Here is a 15469-nt window from a genome sequence, read left to right on the forward strand (position 1 = left end):
TTCTGATAAGGTATTTGACAGTGTGCACTGGGATTTTGTTTTTTTGCTTGTCAGTGCCATTGATGCCTTCAAGCTTCTTTATATAGTTTCTCGGAGTAGTAAGCCCTACTGTGCATTGGTAAACTTATATTGTCTAAACATTGCAAAGGTTGGTAGTTAAAAAGGGAAACTGTCTTGAGCATAAGCATAAAATGTACATCACTATCCTCCCCTTCCTATATATATGGCTGTCTTATCTTGTTCTCTTCTTTAGTTGCCTGCTCATACCCTTTATGTTGCAGGATAACTTAAGCAATGAGAATGATTATCTTCTTGGCCTGAATAGGATACAGTAAAGTGTAAATACTAGCTGTTTTACTACTTTGTGATTCCTACTTAAAGCCTATTGTAAAAGCCCAGGTACCACTTGTGAGCACAAGTCATCGACATTTCTCCCCAACAGATACACAAATTCTTATCTTAATATCAATAACCCTTTACAACTTCCTGTTGCTATCAGAGATGCTGTTATCTCCCAGCTTCTTAAGCTGGGGGTCAACATTTTATTCTGCACCAAGTTTATTGCCATGTCTCTTGACTTTGTCCTCTTTGACAGCTCATTTTCTCCCTAAAACCCCCAGCCACGTTCTAATTGTGGCTCATGTAAACAGTTTCCACCATTTCCATGTTCAACTATAGGAGGAAAAGGCCACCCTGGCACTCAGTTTGAAATGTCAGTGCCATTAAGCAACAGCTTTCTGCAATTGTTGTCATATTTTACCAATATATACACTTGAGGCAATTGAAATGCGGCTTGCAAAGAAAGTGCAAAGTTCCATGAGGAATATGCAACCTGTCTGTTAGGGAGATTCCATTTTTAGTTTGTTACTTTTAGGCAATTGGGACAGTTTCCCCCATAGTTCATAAATGTGCTTTCCAGGGTGCTCATTGTCACATGTTTCCTGCTTTTGCGGTTGTTGATTGCCATGCAAAAGTAGTCCCAATCTTTTGAACTATCTCTGCAAACTTTAGTATTTTTGGTTGTCTTCAATACTCCATGTGAGTTCTGTGCCTGTGCAGGTATCTGGATAAACTCACTAGAGGGGTTTGTCCTCTCTGCATATTCTCTAGGAGAGTGGACAAACAGCTTGTCTCTTCTGTCTGCTGTGAACCTTCACTGAGGACCTTCTCTGAGCTTTTTTCTTTCTTTCTCTAATGATAGTTCCAGAGCTTTTCTTTATAGATTTGTGTAACATGGTGTCACCACTTTTGTTGTGTTGTGGGAATAGCTTGGTGTGGGGATACCCTCCTTGAACTCCTGTGATGCATGTGTAATATTTTAAGTGTATTGGCTGGAGAAGAATGAATGGATGCCTGTGGTGGATATGGTCAGTGTCACGCTTTAGCAGGGAAAGAACAACATATAGTATTCCCCTCCATGCCAAAGATTTATAAATCAAGCTAGAAGAAATAGTTTCATCTCCATGTTTTTTATGCGGTAGGGTGAGGAGTACATTGCAGAGACTAGCAGGCACCACCTTCTAAATATATTTTATTTAGCAAAGTTTATATGCCACTTACTTTGACAGATTTCTAAGTGGTTTAAAAAGAACAATCAAAGTAAATATGAAAAATAAGTTAACATTATGTATTCAACAATTATAAGAAACAATAAGACAATAAAATATAAATGAGAAAGCCGATTTCTTAATTTTCCTATTTGTTTTGCTACTAAGTTTTCCTGGCTTCCTCGGTTAAAAAGTTTTAAAGCCAAGAGTTGTTGATTTTAATTAGTACACAGTGGCTTATTTGTTCCTTTCTAGCTTATAAAAATGGATAAGAAAGTTATTAAAAAAAACATATTGAAGAATAAAACGAAAACCAGGTTTTTAGAAGGTTTTTAGCAGTGGAATGGGAATCCATATGTGCCCCTGTTTTTTTCACTTTGTGATCAACAGAATGTTTTCCTAACATTTTTTAAAAATAAATCTAAGTGCCAATTGAAACAGATCCAGAAATGGAGACAATAAAGTTATTTAAAGAAAGCCAGAGTCAAGCTTAAAAGTTTTTATTGCGTTTCCATACCACATTGGTTCTACCACCCACGGTAAAGAAATAAGCTAATACTGTAGAGAAAACATTTTGGCTGAGGTTTATAATACGGACATCTTTTCTTAAAAATGACCAAAGCGTTTTGACATTATTTCCATTTGTTAACAGCCAAACTGAAGTACTCTTTCACTAAGCTGGGACATTATGTAGTTGCTGTTTGGATGTGTTTAGTCTGGAGAAGATTAGAAGTCAAGTTGCAAAGCCAACACAGTGGTTTCATTTGTCTTGACCTCTGCTCCTGGATATTGTACATAGAGTCCATCTGCTGGCTGTTGTTGATCTGTTTTTGCACCAGATGTTTCAGTCCTTTTTGAGGCTGAACTGTGATAATAAACACTGCCCTTGTTTTCAAAAAGAAGCTAGTGATATAAACTGTGATTCTTCAGACAAAAAAAAAGCCCTTTCCATAATAAGCAATATATGGTAATCTTGGAAGAGCTTTTCACATACAAAAAATTGTCACCACACTATTGTCATTAGCATGCTCACTTGGGAATTAAAATGAAAATATTATGAGAGAAGCAGATTATCACTTGTTCGTGTTTCAACATAAAGCTTGTGTGGCTTCCTGCTGTGTTTACTGACCAAATCTCAGATTGAAAATTGCTTATGTTAAAGGAGGAGGAACTCTGTAAAATATTTGGGCATCTAAGTAGCTCGCCACAGGCCAACTGACAGGTGGGTTGAGACCACCCACTTGTAAGTGACTTGATGTCATGCTTCAAAATGTACACGCATGCATTGGGAGTCTGGATTCCCCATAGGGAGATTGGGGATAGCGGATTTATTTTTATTTTTTGGTAGCCATTCTTCGTTTCCAAGTTTTTCATCTTTTTACAGATTACAGATTTTTCTCAGCTCTTACACTGCTTGGTCATCCTAACAATTGATAGGATGAATCTGTCTCTCAGGATGAGATTTATTGTTGTTGTTTCTCGTTATAGGGGCATTGCCTAGTTCTGCGTTGAATGTCACCTTACCTATGAAAAACAAATTCACTAAGTATTTTATAAGAACATAAACATAGCCTTCTGGGTCAGGCAGTGGCCCATCTAGTCTAACCTCCTGTTCTCACTGTGGCCCACCAGAGGCCTGTGAGAAACCAGGAAGCAGAAAATGAGCACCAGAGCACTCTGCTCTCCTCTGGTTTCCAGCAGCTGGTATTTGGAATATTTTCTCTACAGTGGGCCACTAATGTGTCCTGGAAACTTGGTATTGGAAGGCAATGTGATTATGGTTTTCATCTCTTCCTAGGGCTGCTTGTTTTCACATGTTTACAGCTGTACAGATTGTTCAAACAACATATTTAATTGCTCTATCAAGCAATTGACCTTTCGAATTGAAAACCAGTTACTTTTGGTTGACATGTCTTTAAATCCCTAATAGCCAGTGTGTTGCCTTCCAGGTGTTGTTAGGTTACAACTCCTATCACCCTGGACTATTGACTTTGCTGTCTAATGCTGATGGGAATTGGAGTCAAAAACATCTGGAGGGCACCACATTGACTATCTCTGTCTTAAGCAGCCTATGAATTATTTGTGCCTTATGTTACGGGGGTTTGGATTGGATTTCAGCTGTATATTTTATAGCGGATAATGCTTTAATTTTTGCCTGTACTTGAAAAGGCTGGGGTTTTTTTAAGCCAAATGAAAACATCTAGAGGTTTGTGCTTGTGCTTGATAAATTAAACTTCCTCTGCACCTCAGGGTTTCTTTGTTTGTTTGTTTTGATTATTAACTCAAAGAACTGATGTTCCAATTAATTTATATATGCTTGTTTTGTTGACTTGCAATGTGTTTATCATCGTTTGAAAGAACCAAGAGGCCTGTCCACACTCCAGTTCTAGCCCTATTTGAAGATGAAAGCCCTTGGTTTCAAGCACCAATTTACATCAGGAAGCACTTAGAAGATCACAAGTGTGACATGTTTAGGTATACAAAGACACTGTTTCCAGTCTTTGGCACTTGGATCAAAAATGCTTTGACTTCAGAAAGGGGAGAGAGCTGTAGTATCCGGCAAGTCAGTCAAAGTGTGTGTTAGCCAAGAGCTATTTACTTTGAATCTTTTACATCTTTTTCACTTTTTCTCCCTGCATGTATCTTCAGGTTTTCTTTTTAAGTATTCTTTAATCTATCTGTTGATTCAAATGAAATTGTCTGCATATAAAAGACACGGCTGTCATCTACATTTGTCTGCTTTCAGAGAAACCAGGCATCTTTCCCCGTCACCTTTCTTCCGCAAGGGAAAAGCAAATTCCATTTTTAAAAGCCTCGTCCCTAAGTTCCGTTTTGCAAAGCAAGACATCGCTTTATAACTGAACTTCCAGAATATCAGTTTAATATATATTTTAACAGCACTCTTTATCAAACCAAGTTTCATGGATTTAGCTTCCCCACAGGGAATCGCAGCTGGGTTTCCCTGTCTAGCTAACCCCGCTCAAATAGTTAAAAACCCCAATTGCCCACACTGACAGTTGGTCCTTCTCCCATTGGGAGTCAAATCCCTATCTGCCACAGGTCCCTGTCTAACCCACAGATAATCCCTATCTGGGCCCACTGAGACAGTCAGAGAGCTCATCTGCCTACCTAGTCAAAAAGCCCCTAAATGCCCCTTATACTGTCATCATATAACTTAAATTCCATACTCTCTCTCTCTCTCTCTTAATTGGCTGTTGTTCTCACCAGCTCTCATTGGTTGCTGGGTCATCAGGAGGCAAACTCAGGGCTTGCTTGTCACAGTGACCTTTAGCATTCAGTGTGACTGTATCTTATATTGACAGTTAATATAGTACAGTTCAAAAAAAGCTGTTGACTGAAATAATGTGAGGTATAGAATTGTAGAGTTGGATGGGACCCTAAGGGCCATGTAGTCCAACCCCCTGTAATGTGAGATCCTCTTTTCTGTTGCTTTTGAGTTCTGATAGGTAAATGAAGTTGAAGTCCTATAAACATTTACCTAGAAGCAAATCCCATGAACTCAGTGGGAGTTGCTTCTAAGTAGACAAACATAGGATTATACATAGGATTCCAGAAAGGGTTATTTACGTGTTCAGACCCAGAAACCTCCCCCCTAAATAAATACACACTTGACTCAGATTTTTGGTTTGGTTTTTGGCAGAATTTAGGCCACAACTTTATTGATTACAGAAAGTGGCTGGTTGCATAGGCTCTGGTTTGACTAGCTCCCTGCCATGCAGGTAGCGCTGACCCAGGGCACCAGCATAGGTCAGCCAAGGGTGAACACCTGGATAAGCGGAAAGCCAGGCACAGGCTATCTCCGCCACCTAAATGCCCCCCTGGACTCAAGCGCGGGCACAACCCCCTCACAGGGGTTGACCAAACCATCGAGTCCCTGGATTCCTTTAACGTAATACCCTTCACATAGGGATGGCGAGAGCATTCTCCCATCCCTATCACCTGAACCAGAGCCTATCTGCAACCTTACAAGTTGTGACAATTTGCTACGCGGCAGGTGAAACCCAAATGGCAACAACCAATCAGCCAAGTGGGGGAAATTCCTGCTGTGCCCCTGTCCCAACGACAGACGACCCACGACGGCATAGCAAGGTCAAGCACAACAAGCCCTAAAAGTAGGGAGAGGTGGGCGGGTGTTCCGAATGTATGTGCCGAAAGAGGAAGCTCTGGGTCAGGCGCATGGGCATAAATACAGTAGGTCCCTCAAACTATTTGGACTGCGTCCCATTGGCCAAATTGCACCCAGCTCCGAGGGACCTACCAATTGGGTGTTGTGGCTGACCAGATGTACCCACCCACAACACAGGGTATCGGTTGTCCAGGTCTCACTGCAATATGTGCCCTCTTTAAGGGGAGGACCCGATTTACTTTCAGATGGCAGGAATTGAACCTAGGCCCTTTCATAAATAAAGCGTGTAACATCCCACTTATGACTGTACACCAGACTTATTGCAGTCCCAAATCAGGCTCTGTATGGACAATAGTATAATACGTAGTAGGAGAGATTGATTTAAATCAGTGAGTGAGATTCAGTTTCCCTTTGTGGAATTAATATATCTCCTGAACAAGCATGGATACAACCTGGCTGCTATGATTTATTGGTTCGTCTGCAGCTACGGAAAACCTTTATATAGTCTGGCAAGAAAATCCAAGAGGTCATGTAACCTACATCAGCCTTCGCTAAACTGGTGACCATCAGATGATGCTGCTGGCTATGGCTGATGGGAGTTGAAGTCTAAAACAAAAGGAAGGAACCAGTTTGCGGAAGGCTAGTCGACATGCACTTTGCTTGTCTGTGCACATGGTGGAATTCCTGCCCACTCCCCCCATTTAAACTCTTTTCTTCCTTGATTCAGGTCAATGCCGATTGCCCATTCCTGGACCAGAGTTTAACTGAAGGATGCCTTTAAATAACAAAGTTTTAAAGTAAAGGCTAAATTAACGATTTTAAACTATTATAATCTGGCAATCACTCTTATGTAGGCCACTTGCTGTGAATCATTTACTATAACACCCTTCAAAAATAGGGTGAGTTAAAAAAAAAAAGCAGAGAGAGAGAGAGAGAGAGAGAGAGAGAGAGAGAGAGAGAACACGCAATCCGCAGTAAATGGAATTGGGACTGAAATATGAATCATGAATCACTACTTTTTACTTCCCCAACCCACCCCCACTCCCTTCCTATATACCTATCTTTTTACCCATTTGTCTGTCAGTGCTAATCTTGATACTATCTTGAGAGTACGTAGGCATGAATCGAACCACTGAAGTTTTGCATTACAGCATGTTGGCACACACTGAAATTGAACTGAACATGTAAGTCAGGGAGGTAGAGAAGGTAGCTTAGGATCTATTGGTAGACAATCCTCTAGGAGTTTGCAGTAGATCACAGAGAGTTTCTGTCTTTAACAACAGCAAGTTTTCAAAAACAACAACAAAAAACAACAACACAACACTCTATCACAGCAGTTCTTGTGCAAACTACCAACTTTGGTGTTCCTTGTCTGTAAAACATTGTTGTCGCATTTTAACAGATCCTTGTGCAAATTTTAGCATTCCCTTTTAAACCCTGCACTCTAGCAACTCAGATGGGGATTTGTTTATCCACATCAAGAGTCCAATAAATAATTGTCACGAGTGGATCTTGTGGTTTTAGGGTGTTGGGGTTTTTTAATTTAAAATAATCCCACAGTGTAAAGGGTATTCTTATTTCAGTTTATGCTGCTTTATACTGTTGACTGGAGAACAGATTGGTTGAGCATCGTGATTACTGTTGCAACAGAAAGAAGTCATGAGGGCAATTCTCTCCTTAAATGTAACCTAATAAGCCAGGGCATAAACCACTTGGGAATAGCCTTCCTGTTGCAGCATCTCATCAGTGACCTTCATGGAACTTCACATCCTACATAGTTTCATGTTTTGCAACTTAAGAGTTAAAACAGTGTGTGGGTCACTATAGATTTTGGATCCAGGAAATGGAATCGTGGCACTGGAAATGAAGGAGCAAGTTGGCTATCAAATGAATGGTGACACATCCCTAACATGAAAGAGCGTGTTATCTGCTAAGTGTTGAAGCGGAACTGTCTCTCACTACCCACACAATTGATTTTTCACTTAGCGGATTGTCTATTCACTGTCTCTTCTGCTATAGCTTTGAATTAAAAAAAAGAAAGAAAGAAAGAGCAAGTCCTTTTCCTGCCATTGCTAGGCCCCGTAAATATATATAGATATATATATTTCTTCAAAAGTACAATTTTCCCTACTCTACCATTTATATGCACTTCTGGTGGAAACTAATCTAACTTGCATTTTTTGGACAGGGTTTGCTGTTGCTGTTGTTGTTGTTGTTGTATTTTTGCACTCAAGTGCCTCAAAGCACCCAGTAAATGTGCATTTGCTAAACTGCCATAATTTCTGTGAGTAGGTAGATTCAAAGTGCATTGCTGGAGCCCTTTGTAGTGTTGAAAGAAAGCATGTACATGCACAGATGCTGATTTATCCTTAAGAGTTCTGTGCTCGTCTGTTCCACTTTATGAACATGATAAACTATAGCTACCAACAGACACTTGCATGTTGTTGCACATGCAGACAACTCTGGAACTATTTTCTTCTCTAAGGACAGCTTTACAAGTTACTCATTTAATATGGGTGCTAATGATAGCAGAGATGTTGAGTGAATAATGGTTCTGTCTGGGTTGCTACATTAAGAAACCCTTATGCACATTTACCTCCTAATTTCATACCCAAACAAGATATTCACAGCTAAGCAATTTTTGTCGGTCTTCATTGGGGTCAACTCTCTTGCCCTTGGTGTAGTTTGGTTGACAATCTGGCCAAGAGATTAGAAGTACTTCGCCACAAAATGGTATAGATTGCCTGCTTGCATACATCCAGTATCTGAGTCTACCAATGAAGCTGGTAGCTTGCACTTTCGGTAGAATGGTGGTAGCTCCACAGACGTTGATGTGGCTGATTTAGAGTCAGGGCTTGGGCTCTGCTATAAACTGGGTGGCTCGTGTGCGTTTGTTTATATGCACAGAGCACATACATGTGCCATTCCACTAAAGTACGTTATCCTTTTCTGTCGTGAATTGATCCTGTTCATGCATTGTGAAAGTGTGCTTGCATGCACTATCTCTGGCTGATAGGATTTTCCTTCACCATCCATCCTCTAACTGGAAGCTTTATCAAATCTATGTAATGTATTTTTTTTGTAACTGTTTTAATTTCAGGTTGTCATGACCTATGACAACCAGCCAAAAGAACTAAACACTGACTCTGCTTCTACTGTACTGGCCAGTTGCTAACTCCATTCTCACCACCATATGTTATGGAGCGCACACTTTTCCTTGAGTGAATATCAGTCGTCATTCAAGAGGATGCTATTGTGCTCAGGTCCTTCTTGCAGACTTCCCATAGGCGTCTGGTTACCCACTGTGTTGTCCGGATCCTGCAGGGCTTTTCCTACGTTCTTACCCAAGCATTCTCTATTGTTTCTTGTTGTGCCCGACACAGAAAGCTTTGGCAGTTGCTACATAAGAATCTGCATGATTTCTCCTAATTTACCACCACCATCACCTTCCATAATTAAGCCTCCTGAGTCCCATTAGCATCAGGAGGTTGTTAAAACAGGAGGGCTCCTGCTGCTGCTAGCATTTTTACAGCTGACTTCTTGCTGAGAGAAGTTTGCTTAATCCTAGAAGAAGAAGCTGGAAGGAAGAGGATTTGGGAATACTGGGGCTGGCAGCATAGCAGGCCCCAAAGGGAACACTAAACTTTCAATTCTTAAACTTTTCAAGTCCTGCTGGCATGAAGCTGGTAATGAAGTTACTATGTCAGTAGCTCCCTGAAGAAGCTGCTAGAGCATGGTTTGCCAAACTTGGGTCTCCAGCTGTTTTTAGACTACAACTCCCACCATCCCTAGCTAGCAGGACCAGTGGTCAGTGATGATAGGAATTATAGTCCAAAACCAGCTGGAGACCCGAGTTTGGGAAACCCTGTGGTAGAGCCAGGCAGAAGGATTTCCTTAAGTCAAAGTCAATGGGTTCATTCACCAGCTGTCAACCACAAAGTATAACTGCAACAGGTGCTTCATGATCTGTCTGTAGAGGTTGGCTGTCCTTCATTGTTGAGGCCAGCCAGGTTCTTGCAGAAGAAGAAGAAGAAGAAGAAGAAGAAGAAGGAGGAGGAGGAGGAGGAGGAGGAGGAGGAGGAGGAGGAGGAGGAGGAGTTTGGATTTGATATCCCGCCTTTCACTCCCTTTAAGGAGTCTCAAAGCGGCTAACATTCTCCTTTCCATTCCTCCCCCACAACAAACACTCTGTGAGGTGAGTGGGGCTGAGAGACTTCAGAGAAGTGTGACTAGCCCAAGGTCACCCAGCAGCTGCATGTGGAGGAGCAGAGATGCGAACCCGGTTCCCCAGATTACGAGACTACCGCTCTTAACCACTACACCACACTGGCTCTCACACTTGCAGTTGTCTCTGCCAGGATCCTCTCCTATGCTATGCACAGAGTACTCGGGAGAAGAGAAGATTCAGTTCCTTGCTTTGTGCTAAACTTAGAAAGAAATATCTCAGTTGGGTGAAAAGTGTCATACTGGCCCTGTCCTTTCTCTGCATCACCATGAATACCCAGCCTTGCTGATAAAGGTGCAACACTGGCCTGGATCCTTAAAAGAGATGTTTGCTGCAGGGCTGCTGCTAAATGTAGTGCCAATGTACTCCCAAACTGCCGCCTCCATGGATTAGCAGATCCCTGTGCTGAAGGCTCCTTTGGTCAAGAGTAGGCTTTGGTGCCCAAGGGGTACTTGCCGCCTCTTTTTATACGGCAGACTCAAGTGTAATAGTCCCTGAGCCAACTGGAAAAGTACTGGCTGCTCAGCCACCTCTTCTCCCAAAAATGTTTCTGCATGTGAGGTTATGTAGTGGCGCCAATGGCAACCCTAAAATACAAAAATACCAGCAAAATCTAGCATGCCACTTCAGTTTCCCCAGAGCATTCCTGGTCCTGCCTGGTCTTTCGGCCTTTTTCTGGCTCCAGAATATCAGCTTGAATTGTCACCAGGAGATGCTGCTCTTTTTGGTGTCTGTGGGGCATTGAGTCACAAATGTAAAATGAAATACAGCATATTGAGCTGGTGATGGTGATTTAGCATAATACTTGGAAAACATCCTGTGTTGTTGTTCGTACCTTGAGATTCTTGTCCTGTAAGTCAGCATGTTCGCTCTATGCCAAAAAGCTTCACCAAGGAGCCTTGTAGTAGCTTCTGTTTCTACAACACAAACATTTGGTTCGCTGAGTCTATGTGTAGTATTTGACTTCCTAAAATGCTTAACATGTGATTTTTCACTTGTAGCTGTTTTTCAAATGTGCTTTCTTCTTCTTTGTCTCCATTGTCTTTGTCGCCTTGCCTTAAGTTGCATCATTTTTACTTAAAAGTTTCTGCTTAGTAAGCATTCGGCAAGCATGTTGAGTAGCTCTGATAATTAGGTAATTTGAATTCAGGCATGGATGTTGGATAATGCATCCTGGGATGGTAGCTGGCTTGCTGTAAGGTGATGCATTCAGCCTTTAGTTGAGAGTGTAATGGGCTTTATATCATTGTTGCTTGCCTGCCTCCCAACTGCTTTGAGTGCAAAAGCATGTGTGTGCTCTGTTTGCCCTCTCTCTCCTCAAGAGAAGCAGCAGATGTTGACAGTGAATATAGTGGAGTGGGAATGGGTAAAATAATGAACTGAAGTGGAAGCTTAATGGAATTATTAATGGGATTTGTGTTCATATAATGAGCAAGAACTAGTTCTATTAATATGAGTTTTACGTGTGTAAACCTGTGCCAAAGATTTATAAAATTCTCATCCTTCTTCAGATAGACATTTGTATGGTACAGCGTGTAAGCAGAGTTGTAATTCTTTGAAAATTCCTCTTTCTACCACTCTGAAGTTCCTTTCCAGTGTATAAATCAGAATGGAACCATGTTAAAAGAGCTGCAAAGAAAACTGTGGGTGATATTTAAATGCAAAAAAGTGTCCTCTGAAAGGAACAAAAAGAAAATGCCATTTTTGATTAAGCAGTAAAGAACTGCATAGCTAGGGATGACCCTTGCTGCGTAGGAGGGTGAAGCAACCTGTTTCAAGGGGTGCCATGAGGATGCAATACATGAAGGCAGGAATTGGTATGCCAATGGTTCAGGAAGGCTTTTTAAAGCACTGGCCGTAGTGGAAGTAGGAAAAGCATCAAGAGTACTTGGTGGCTAATTGAAAGACACAAGATCTACCCACTTTGGAAGAATGGCAGATGAAAGTGATGGACTACATGGAATTGGCGGAAATGACTGGTAGAATCCGAGACCAGGGAGAAGAGTCGGTGGAAGAAGATTGGAAGAAATTTAAAGATTATTTACAGAAATATTGCAAAATTAATGAATGTTAGAATGATGTTTGATTGAAGTTAAGTGGTTTCTAGCTGTAATGATATAAAAGAATATGGAAAATTGGATTTCTAAATAGGTAAAAATTTAATGTTACAATATATTAAGATTAAAGATCAGGATAATAAGGAGGGAAAGAAATTGCTGAATTAATTAATTGAATTGGAACACAAAAAGGGAGGTATGAGGAGGTCAGGGAAACAAGGATATGAATGTAAAATATGGAAAGATTGATTTTTTTATTTTTCATTTTTTCTGTAAGTGTACTTACTTTTTTATTCTGTATCTTTCTTGTATTTTTATTTTTATCTTTTACCTTTGTATTTTTTGTTTTTATGTAATTCCTTTTTCTGAAACTTTAATAAATATTTTATATATAAAAAAAGAGTACTTGGTGGCTGGGGAGGGGGAAGAGATATTTTTATTTTATATTCGGAATATAAGGTAAAGGTAAAGGGACCCCTGACCATTAGGTCCAGTCGTGGCCCACTCTGGGGTTGCGGCGCTCATCTCGCTTTATTGGCCAAGGGAGCCGGCGTACAGCTTCCGGGTCATGTGGCCATAGGCAACTCCAAATTTACGCAGGGCTTGCTTTCTGGGTCATTGTGCGTTTGCGTAAAATCAGATACAATTGAAACACCCAGCTTTGCTCCTCTCCTGTTCTGCCCTTTTAGTCATGCCTTTTATGACGTTTCCGGGTCCCGTCTAGGTTTGCCGTGTGTGCACAATTGCACACATATTGGTCGTGCTTAAAATGTGGGCTGCCTGTACTGTATAGAGTAGGGACGTCCAACTCCCGACAGACTGCAATCTACTCACAGTATAAAAAAACTGGCAGTGATCTACCCATTGTCGTTGGATGGACCAAAGTTGTTGACCTTCCCCCCCCCTTTTTGTGGAGGGGGGGATCACAGACGGGCCAAAGGTCTACCAGGAACACTCCATGATCAACCAGTAGATCACCATCTACCTGTTGGACATGCCTGGTATAGAGAACATAGGCGCCGACTCCATGGGGCTTGAGGGGGCTCGAGCCCCCTCATCGAGCCCCCTCAAAAAAAATTTGGGGGGGGGGCTCAGCCCCCCCAATAATCTCGGGCGGGCGCCCTTCCAGCAGAGCGCCGCCGCCGTCCCCTGCCTCCTCCTCACCTGCTCCTTCGCCAGCCAGCCAGCCGCGCGCCCTAATCGGAGAGCCCCGGCCGGAAATCCCGCGAGAACAGGGGAATCCCGACTGGCCACACCTCCCAGCCAGCCAATCGGCTGGCTGGGGGGGCGTGGCTTGCCCTATTTAGGGCCGGAGCCACTTTATTTGCATATTCATGAGCTTATTTATTATTCATGAGCTTTCCCGGGCCCCCCCAATATTTTTTCTAAGTCCGCGTCCCTGATAGAGAATAAAGCATCCTGTGCAAATATTAAACAGAAGTACTAGAGAGAGAGAGTTCAGAATGAAATTTTCAACAGCTAGTTTTTAAATCTGTGAGTAAAATGGTGGCCAGTTCCTATGCACTTGTTATTTAATCTGCTTGAATTGTGTTTCTCCCCCCCCCAGTGAATACATAATATGAAACTGATGCTTATTTTCTGTGTTTGTTCAGCCTGTGTTACTTCTTCCATGACAGCAGACAAATAACAAGATAGAGCATTTGCTTTGTGCCAAGTCTTCATTGTGACTAATTTTTTAAGTTGGCATGCATTAATTCTACTGGGGTCAACAAAACACTCCGCTTGCTAAAAGTATGGACTTAATTGCTTTGTTGAATAGGAATCAGCAAGAGTATTTCATGCACCACCATGAGGCTGAGTTGGTAAATACGGATGCTGACTGGCTTCGTTGTCTTCTGCACAATCAGACATACATAGGGTCAAGGTCAAATGTACAGCATTGAACATAAAGTCTGATTTTTATGATGGATGTCGGTGCTTTCTATTTCGGAAATGTACTGATTTTGATGTTTTATTGTGGACTCATGCTCAGCCTGGGGTGAATGATATTGAATAAAATATATTGTTCCTATAACTCATATTAATGGGAATTCAATAATAGCAACCTGTCATCTGCTGAGATTAGAAATGAGTGCAAATGTTGTGCTGTAAAAGCATTAAAAAGACATTGCAAATTAGGTTCTACCACAATGCCACATTGTGTTCCTTATAAATAATTTATAGCGAAGCTGGGCCTTGAAGTCTCTTGGATTGTCCATTTGTAGAGGCCCAGTAGTTACCTTCTGGAGCTGACTGTGCTCCATTGATCTGATTTATGGAACTCATAAATGCCGTGGCCTTCTAATTTAATAAACTTTATTCAGTCTATGTTTTAAGCATTGTAGTAAAGCACTTCCTTCTAACTAAAATGAAATACTGTGGTGTTTAAGCATTACACTGTAGTATTTTGTTTATAATTTTCTCATGAAAACGTATTGTGTGGCATTATAATGAATGGCCATATTTCATTTTAGTGTTTTGATTTAACAACTATTGGTTGGCTTCTTAAACCTTATTTGACTTCATTTTGTTTCATTTCTTGTTCTGCTTCCTTTTGAAGAGCTAAGGGTGAGTGGCATCAATTTAAGACTACAAACCACCACAATTATTTGGTAAAATCAGGGCTTTTTTCCAGCGGGAACTTGCAAGAACTCAGTTCCGGCACCTCTCAGGTGGGCACCATTGCCATTCAAAGAGAATGAGGGAGGTTTTCATGGTGGGCTCCAGAACCTCTTTTTCTAGAAAAATAGCACTGGTAAAATCAACCAATTCCCCCTTCCAAATTAAAAATGGATTATAAACATAGATTGTTGTTGTTTAGTCGTTTAGTCGTGTCCGACTCTTCGTAACCCCATGGACCAGAGCACGCCAGGCACTTCTGTCTTCCACTGCCTCCCGCATATATTAGGTTGGATCTAAAAGTGACTTTTCTTGTGTTTCTTCTGCTCGTGGAAGGAGTCTTCTGTGCCACACAAGGAATGAAATGAAAACCAAAAAGCTTAGTTGGCTTGAGCACAGCTCTTTAGTGCAGCAGAAACTTTAGCACTGCTACAGTGTGAGCTCTCACACAAGTTATTGTGTTGGGCAAGAAAGGTCGAGGCAATAAATGTGAAATCCCCACTCAGACATGGTTCATCTGTTGACATTTGTTGTCATGAGAATGAAGAAGAAGAAGAAGAAGAAGAAGAAGAAGAAGAAGAAGAAGAAGAAGAAGAAGGCGGCTCCTTGGAGGAAAAGTGGGATATAAATGTAACAAAATAAGCAGTTTTATTTTTATAGAAAAAGAGGTGGCGGAACTCACCATGAAAGCCTCCCTCATTCTCTTAGAATGGCAATGGCACCTACCTGTGAGGTGCCAGAACTGAGTTAAGACTGAAGAAAATCCTTGACAATAAGTAAATACATTTCTTTCCTATTCACACTTCTTTGGCACTAAACCCATTGTATCAGTCAGGTGTGAGGTAAACACGATGGGTTTAGCACCAAACAAGTG

At 41.3% G+C, this 15469-nt stretch overlaps 1 protein-coding gene across 1 annotated transcript in view; it reads left to right on the forward strand.

Moving 5' to 3' along the window:
- The window catches only part of KLHL29 (kelch like family member 29), a 431347-nt gene that overhangs the window by 145945 nt on the left and 269933 nt on the right, over positions 1–15469 (forward strand). The gene's annotated exons all lie outside the window — the stretch shown is intronic.

This window comes from Podarcis bocagei, assembly GCF_964188305.1.
Source record: "Podarcis bocagei genome assembly, chromosome: 3".
Classification (NCBI taxonomy): Eukaryota; Metazoa; Chordata; class Lepidosauria; order Squamata; family Lacertidae; genus Podarcis; species Podarcis bocagei.